The 7,830-nt window shown below is 42.2% G+C and overlaps 1 long non-coding RNA gene across 1 annotated transcript; it reads right to left on the bottom strand.

The window, feature by feature from the left end:
* Window positions 1-124: 124 nt before the first annotated feature.
* LOC120760178 (uncharacterized) lies at window positions 125-6,151 on the bottom strand. The gene is made up of 4 exons (XR_005703332.2): window positions 6,089-6,151; window positions 5,437-5,647; window positions 5,214-5,321; window positions 125-1,338 (listed from the first exon to the last, which is right to left on the bottom strand). It is a non-coding gene; the product is annotated as an uncharacterized LOC120760178 (long non-coding RNA).
* Window positions 6,152-7,830: the final 1,679 nt, after the last annotated feature.

The raw sequence follows: 7,830 nt of genomic DNA on the forward strand, positions 1-7,830 counted from the left end.
AATAGGAAAGATGGTATTTGCCCATAGCAGTCTCCTTCTAAGTTAGATTATTTTTAATGATCACTAATAAGGTTCTTGATAAAGCCATAACAATTGGTGACCTCTGAATTTATGCAAGGCTCATGTCTAGGCTAAAGAGCAGTCTGCAGCTAAAAGTTATGGAGTACACACTAGGAAAGAAAGAGCTCACACACAGTGTGACTCGGGATGGGGATTCAGCTCAGGTCTTCCCAAAATGACTAAAAGTTTGCAAAAACTCAACGTGAACTTTAAAGGCACAAATGACTCTTAGCAAATTTCTTGGTTTAGTTCCATTCAGTTCATAAGGAAATCTAAAACTGCTGCAGGTTGTCCTTTGCCTCAATGTCCTTGTGGGTCCATTGAGTAGCTCTCAGCTGCGGCACCTCTTGGCTTCTCCCAGGACTCTGTTGGGGCTGCGCCATGGTTTGGGCTTGGGATCCAGTCCAGTTAAAAGAAAAAGCCTTAGTACCACTCTGGGAGGGAAATAAGCCTTAAGAGGGACACATATATGTCATTTGGCATAGTATTCCAATAAAAAGGCAGTAAAACTATGTTCTTGCTTAAGGGACTTGTAGTAGCTATAAAATTATTGATAGCCCAAAGCTATGCTGGTCACTAAAGGGCAAAATTAAGCCTCATCCAGGGAAGTCACTGTGATCGTGATTGGATTTCTTCCCTTATTTCAAATGGCACTGTTGCTTTGTACAGCCATGCAACCGGTACTAGGACTGACCCCTGTACACAGCTGAGGGGCAGGGCATGCAGCCCAGGCAATGCAAGGTGATTTGGTGGGCAGGACAATACTACTGTCACCCTTGGGTACACTATAACTAACATTGTGTGCCTATACAAGGCAGAAGGGGAAGTGACAGAAGGACTTTCCTGGAATATACCTCTCTCCACATTAAACGCCAATACACAGAGCACACCAAATACCAGAAAGAGGGCAACCCTACAAAAGCATAAGAAATGTTTATAAAGTAGTCTTTGCTATTTTGCAAGCAATTTTCTTTTATCATTTTTAGTTTTATGGGTGCTGAAGTAGAGGCCATGTGTGCTTGCAGATGGTTATTATAGCTGTTTCTTTTCCATTATCTTCGTTGTTCTTTCTCCTACTGTAGCTGAGGTTATCTTCCAAGTAGTTCAGCCTCTGTAGTCACACATTACCTGTGCTGGAGTTCGAATCGTTACCTTTTGTGTCCCAGTGGGTGGGCTGAAAGTACAGTCTTTAAGCATGGCCTACGTGACCAAAAGCATTTTTGTTAAATCTTTGGCCATGTTTTCAAAGGCGATACGGGTATTAAGGATTTCAGCTTCCTGTGAATGCAAGAGATTTGAACTGTTAGGAGTTCAGGTATATGCCACCTTGACTCATGGACCAGTTAGACTACCTAGAAAATTACCTTATGTCCTTTTCTGTTCCTTAAGTTCCTTTTTCTCAACATCTGGTAGGAAAAAACAAACAAACAAACAAAAACCAACAAAAAACCCAAAACCCAAATGATCAAACACACCTTTCCACTTCAGCAAAGGTTAAGAAATCAGACTGGAATTCTGTAATGAAGCACAAAAATTGAGACATAGAACCACTATTAGTTGGGAAGCTGTTAGTAAAACTCACTGAGTAGGACCTCTCTGAGTGTATGAAATGAGTATTTCATATATACTTAGGGAAGAATGGGGAAGGAATGTTACTAGGAATAGAATTTAAGCTGCAAAGAAAGCTAAATGACTAAAAAAGAGGGACCTGAGTGCTGGGAGGGTATGGTAAGACTTAGTTTTTACTATAAAACTGAAGTTAAGTATTTACCATGTTTTATGGTGTTTACCGTAAAAAGTGGAGTATTTTTACTCCCCGATGATTCCCATTATTCTATATTTAACTGACAAGATTTATATGTATATGCTAGAATCCCTGGTGTGTGAAAGAAACCCAAATAAGCCCCAGATTTCGAGAGGTCTGTGGCCTGGGATCAGTCTCAAGCCCACAAGTTGCTTATAAAGACTCACTACCCTACGATGCAGGGGTTTAGGTTTGTGTTTCGTATAACTACTTAAATTGGTAAGGTGACCCAGCAAAAACTGTCTGTGTATAAAAGTAAATTATTGCACTTAATTTTTGATTTTAGTTGGGAAGGTGCAGCACATGGAGAAAGGAGAAGGTTCCTCCAAACCAGTGATTTTGTTGCAATGATTTACAAACTCAGTGCTTTGATTGTGTGCTGGGAAAGCACCAAATATTACTAAGTTCATTTGCCAAAACAAATGCTCCATGTTAAGAGCAATATAAATTAGATATTATAGAGGCTCTACTGAACATCAAGTATTAGCAATTCTGCTTAACTTATTGAACTTGTGCTTTGAAGTCAGGCACATTGCAGAGACCAAAGGTATTTTGATTTTTACATAATGATTTATATTGTGCTTTGAGTAACAGTCCCCTAGCAAATCAGGGATATAAATATACTCCCAGGCCTTTTTTTGCACACAGAGGTAATTTAGGTTGGTCTCTTCACAGTGCCTTGCGTCCACACACTCTTTTACTACAACAAATAAGCTAATAATTCAAACTGCAATAAGTGATCCTCCTTGGAGCAGGAGTAGTGCTACTTGGCAGTGAGTTTGTTTGCTTTCAGGTTCATACGGGAGCCTTCCCGCCCGCTCTGCTGCTGGCAGCCCTCCCACTATCTCACACTGTATTGTTTCATTTTAGCCTGACCCGGGCACTCTTCCTGCTCCAGGTCATCTTGGCCAAATGTCATCTCTCCTGGTTATACACCATTACGCAGCTATATGTGCCACAGTTTAATATGAGGCAGCAAGGACTCTGTGTGTCTGATGTCACCTACCCTTTGTCATCATCACTCATGTTGTGAGCCCTGCAGAGCTGCTTGAATAAGTGACTCGCACTGGAAAGAGAGAGACACCTGGAGCAAACCCACCAGGACATTGGTTGCTTCTGAGCTGAGGGAGTAGAGGGAACAAGGGGACATGCATTCCAGAGGGGAGAAAGAAGAAAGGTGCCAGAGAAAGATGAAAGAATCAGAAAGGTCACAATAGTTACCTTTGCATGGGGGACTGAGTTTTTTTGCAAGTTGTGCTGTGGCAATATTCAAAATACTACAGAGTATTGCCAAGTCCCCACGGAAAATGCACAATTGTCTCCAATTGTGGGATTTGCCCTGTCAGGAGATACCTAGTTTAGCACACAAACCTCCTCAGCTGTACATGGCTAAAGAGGTCCCCTATCAGTTTGTCCTCTGGTATCGTCCCTGTGCGTAAGATGCAGTATTCTTTTTGCCAGCTGCTGACATGTTACCATGGCAGGTGCAGCTGGGACTCTCTTTCTAGTCTACTTGTCTAAGTACTTATAGATGTGCTAAAGTAATATCCAGGCTGTAAGCCCTCTCATTTTCTTTCAGCATCACATCCGAACACAAGCAGTGTGCTTGCAGGCTCAAACCTCCTTTTTGGAGCTGTCTCCTACAGTGCTCCTTCTCCTCAGATCAGATGCATTGCAGCAAATATGTTGTATAGCTCAGATGTTTATCATAGTGCAAGAGAACGGAAAACATGACTTTTGTAGGTACAGAGATGTATAAAACACACAAAGTTCAGAAGTTCTGAGCAAGTAAACTGCCCTAAGAGGCTTCAGAGAGAGATTTCATACTGCTATAGTTGTCTCAAAACATCAGTTGCAGCGACTGGTAATTGTTGGGGCCAGAGAATTTCATGTACAATCCTACTATATTTGCAGAGGACCTTCTGCCAGAACAGAATTTGAAACAAAAGGCACTCTGTTTTGTTATTTGAATTACAAAACAAACATTCTTTGCAGTGCAAACCTTGTTGCTCTTCCACAACTACACTAAAAAAAGACCCTGTCCTGATAACCAGCAGCACTGCCTCAGCTATTTGTCCCTCATATGTGCCCCATCTCCAGGGAAGTTCTCCTAAACGTGGCATGCCCCAAAACAGCTTAACTCTTCTTCACTCTCCCACCATCAGCCATGGCCTTGCATCTGCAGTCAACATTTTCACCTGGGGAAAACAATTTAGAAAACAACATACCGCAGAGCAAACCAGGGCAGGGAAAGGTAAACTAGGCTGTCTTTTCACAAGGGAAGGAAAGGATTCTTTATCAGGAACAGCATGGCAGCTTGCACAGTGAAGGAAGTTGAGGTGCTAGTAGGAAAAATGCTATATCCCCAACTTAATAAGGATTTAATATCAGCTGGAAGAAGAGTAAATGAGACAGCAAAGGAGGAAAAGGGAGTGAGAAGAACTGTCTTGATAAAATCTTATTGGGGGCAGTCATGCCTAAAGATGGCCGGAGAACTACAAGACTAGGTTAAATTAAAGGAAATCTAAGTTAGCCACAAAGAAAAACTAAGTGAGGACCACTTTGTGGTTCACATACTGGATGTCCTGTGAAAATGGGGTAAGAATGAACACAGTAACAGAGTTGTTTCAGAGGAAGGATCAAGTGAAAATACTCGTAAAAAGATGGCTCAGCTTGCTGCACAAACATAAGTGATGCATGGAAGGTATAACACAGAAAGAAAATTCAAAACTTCTTGTAACACAACTAGAGGCAATGTTTGAAATTATCAACTAGCAGGAAAAAAAAAATCAGTAAAAGGGAGCATTTTTCTGCACATCTGGCTGCTCAACTTACTGCTATTCGTGCCCCTTCATACCAAAAAGCACAAATGGCTTTAAAAAGGTGCAAAGAAATTGTGTAAACAAAGGGTTGATCTGACCTTCTTTTGAAGAGGCCAAGGCCTGTTTTCCACTCTTGTACTGGACAACTGGCAACCCAGTGACGGTATCCTTATGGACAGTGCCCAGCATCCAGCCCATTGCTTTGAATCCTCCATAGTCACATGTGTGACAAATTTGAGGGGGCTGAAATTTGCTGTCTTCTTGGTCAAGTATGCTAAATGCAGATTGTGTACTTTATTCTCTATATTCTTCATAACCAGATTTTTTTAAACTGATTTGAATAATTTCATTGAGGAGTAGGTCACCTGATATTTACAAAACATTCCCTCCCACGCATGCCAGCATGAAAATTTATACCTAAATTATTTTGGTCATTGCCATGGTACCAGTACAGCTGCTGCTCACATTTGTGCTCCAACTGCAGCAAGAGTAAAGTAGGGCTCCTTTGACTCCATTTGCCTACAAACCTGGGCCATTTCTTATCACTTGTTACCACCATTCTTTTAGCCTTCCCTCTGTACATCCCACTTCCATTCAGGTTTAGCTGACCTGTTCCTTTCTCTTCTTCAAAAGCCCTAAGGAAAGGTTCACACAGGATTAAAATAAAACAAAGGGAAAAAAAAAAAAAAAAAAAAAAAAAAAAAAAAAAAAAAAAAAAAAAAGAGGAAAAAGAAAAGTGTATATATTTACATCATCATCTCATAAGTCATCACTCCCAAGCTTTTTAAGGATGCACTACAGGATGGCCAGAAGAACCAGAGGAATGTACTGGTTTGATTCCAGGTCTCCTCCAGTTCTCACTGGGCTTTCTGGAACACACTCTGGGTGATGGGGTGGTCACTGCTGGGGGCACCTCCCCAGGACATCACACAGCCCATGAGCCTGACACCACCTGCAAACACTGTTGGACGAAAAGAGCGCTGTGGGAAAGCAGATCAAAGCAATGTGATTGCATTTCACGTTTGATGCAGCTCATTCCTGAAGCCAGAGTGAATTGCCTAATCCAATGTATCATTTCTGTGCAGGCAGACCCTTGGGCTGGCATCTTGTCCCATGGAGCACTGCTCCAGTGTGCAACATCTGCCACCATCTGCCCAAGGGCTTGGCTTCAGCTTGCCCTCCTCCTTTCCACCTCCTTTTGGGGATGCATTGCACAAACTTTGAAGGCCAAAACTCAGGCTGTTTCAGACCCTTCAGGGCATTTATTACCCTCCCACTTCCTCGATTACTTGATCTTTGATCCACACACCTGACCTTTAAAGATTCAAAGGTGCATATTTCCAGTGATTTAGCTTCAATTTCACTTGCTATTATTTTTGGAAATAAAAGTCTATCTGCTTACCCTTTGTCTCTCCTCTTTAATCAATATGACAGCTGTTGATCACAACCTCTGCCAGCCAGCCAGTAGATGGGACAATTATTCTCACAAGGACTTTTAAGTCCAGACTTTTAACCCACAGGGTCTAACGCAGAGCAGCTGCAAGAGCTCTGAGTAGCAGCTGCCCCTTTTCTACTGCAGCTGCTGAGCCGCTCTCCTGATGGTCTCTGGCTACTTTGCTAGGGCTAGGGGAAAGCTACTTTGTTTTCTAGGCATCGTATAAAAGCTTAGTTCACTGCTGCTGTAACAAAGGAGGTTAAAAGCCACGGTCAGCTCTCACCCATGGTCATGATGCAGATTAAGGTATCTGGAGTAGTTCTTTCTGCCTTGTACCCAGCCAGCAAATGAGCGAGAGGCACGAGACACAACAGGAAAGCTTTTCCTGGCCTTATAGTCACAGAGCACCGAGGCTGGGGATAAAAATATTTAATTTAAGGCCATATGACACCACACCTCCTTGGTTTTGCTATAAGCACTGGACATCAGTATCAAACCATCTGTACTGCCAGAGTTGAGGGATATAAAGCTATAGCTGCAAAGTGTTACTGCTGATAGTAAGAAGTTATGTGCCACATGCAAGTCAAGCAGCTCTAACTGCGGGTTTCTGCCTGGACATGTGGTCTTTCATCCACTCCTTTGGCACTGTCGTCTGGCAGGGTAGGCAGAAGGGCATTCCTGACTTCAAGGAAATTCCCTCCTTCTGCTGATTTCGCCTTCCTGCATTCTTCCAGAGCCTGGTTCATGTGATTCATTAAGGGAAAGCAAGACACAAAGTGAAGTCATACTCACATGCCCAGTTCCTTCACAATACCTCGAAGTGAGTTACAGGGCTGGCTGTAGGGTCAGGAAATTGTTTCAGAGGATTTGTGCTGACTTTTTTCAAATGCTCTATCCAGCTGTGTAATCAGCTGTCACATCAAGACACCTTGATGCCCCACAGAGGTGTCCCTTCCAGCAGGCAGATGAGAGGGTCCTTCAGCACAGAGCAATGAGTCTGCTGGGTCGGTGTGACAGCGTGTTAATGGCCCACCACTGAAAGTGTCCTAAGAGAACAGCATCAGAGGCAAGTGAGGAACAGCACAGGGGAGCAGTCATGTGAGTGGGGAGGATTTCCTTGATACTAAAAAAGTGGAAGAAATAATAAAAAGAGGAGGGGAAAAAAAGCAATGAAAGACAGACAAAAGAAACACACACTAATATCAGTAAAATGTCTTACCCTTCATCTCTACTAATGTTATTCCAGTATTTCCTCTTATCTCTTGCACAGACTTGCCAGTTTTACACTCAGACAGAAAAAAAGAAACAAATAGAAGCTATTTCTTCCCCTGTCAAGGAAGTGTTTTAAACTTTGATGGACTTGGATTCTTCTAAACTAATTTTCTTTACTATTCTTTCTTTTGGGTCCATACACATGATGTTTATCTCATCCACGTAGGGGAAGAGGGGGAGGAATGGGTAGGCTTAACTTGTGCTAACTGTTGACAACAGTTGTTTAATTTTTTGCAACATGCACCCAAGTATCATGAGACTGACTAAAATATAAATAAATATGGTCTTTGGAAACCCCATACATCTTTATGGCCTACAATACCTTCAAATCATGGGAAAACACATGTTTATTTGTTTGTTTGTTTTAAAAAAAAGATTTTGGCGGCAATGCTACCTCCCATCGCTGTAAACAAGGTCAGAAGGCCAAAATTAGTCTG

This window comes from Hirundo rustica, chromosome 1 (genome assembly GCF_015227805.2).
Source record: "Hirundo rustica isolate bHirRus1 chromosome 1, bHirRus1.pri.v3, whole genome shotgun sequence".
Lineage (NCBI taxonomy): Eukaryota > Metazoa > Chordata > Aves > Passeriformes > Hirundinidae > Hirundo > Hirundo rustica.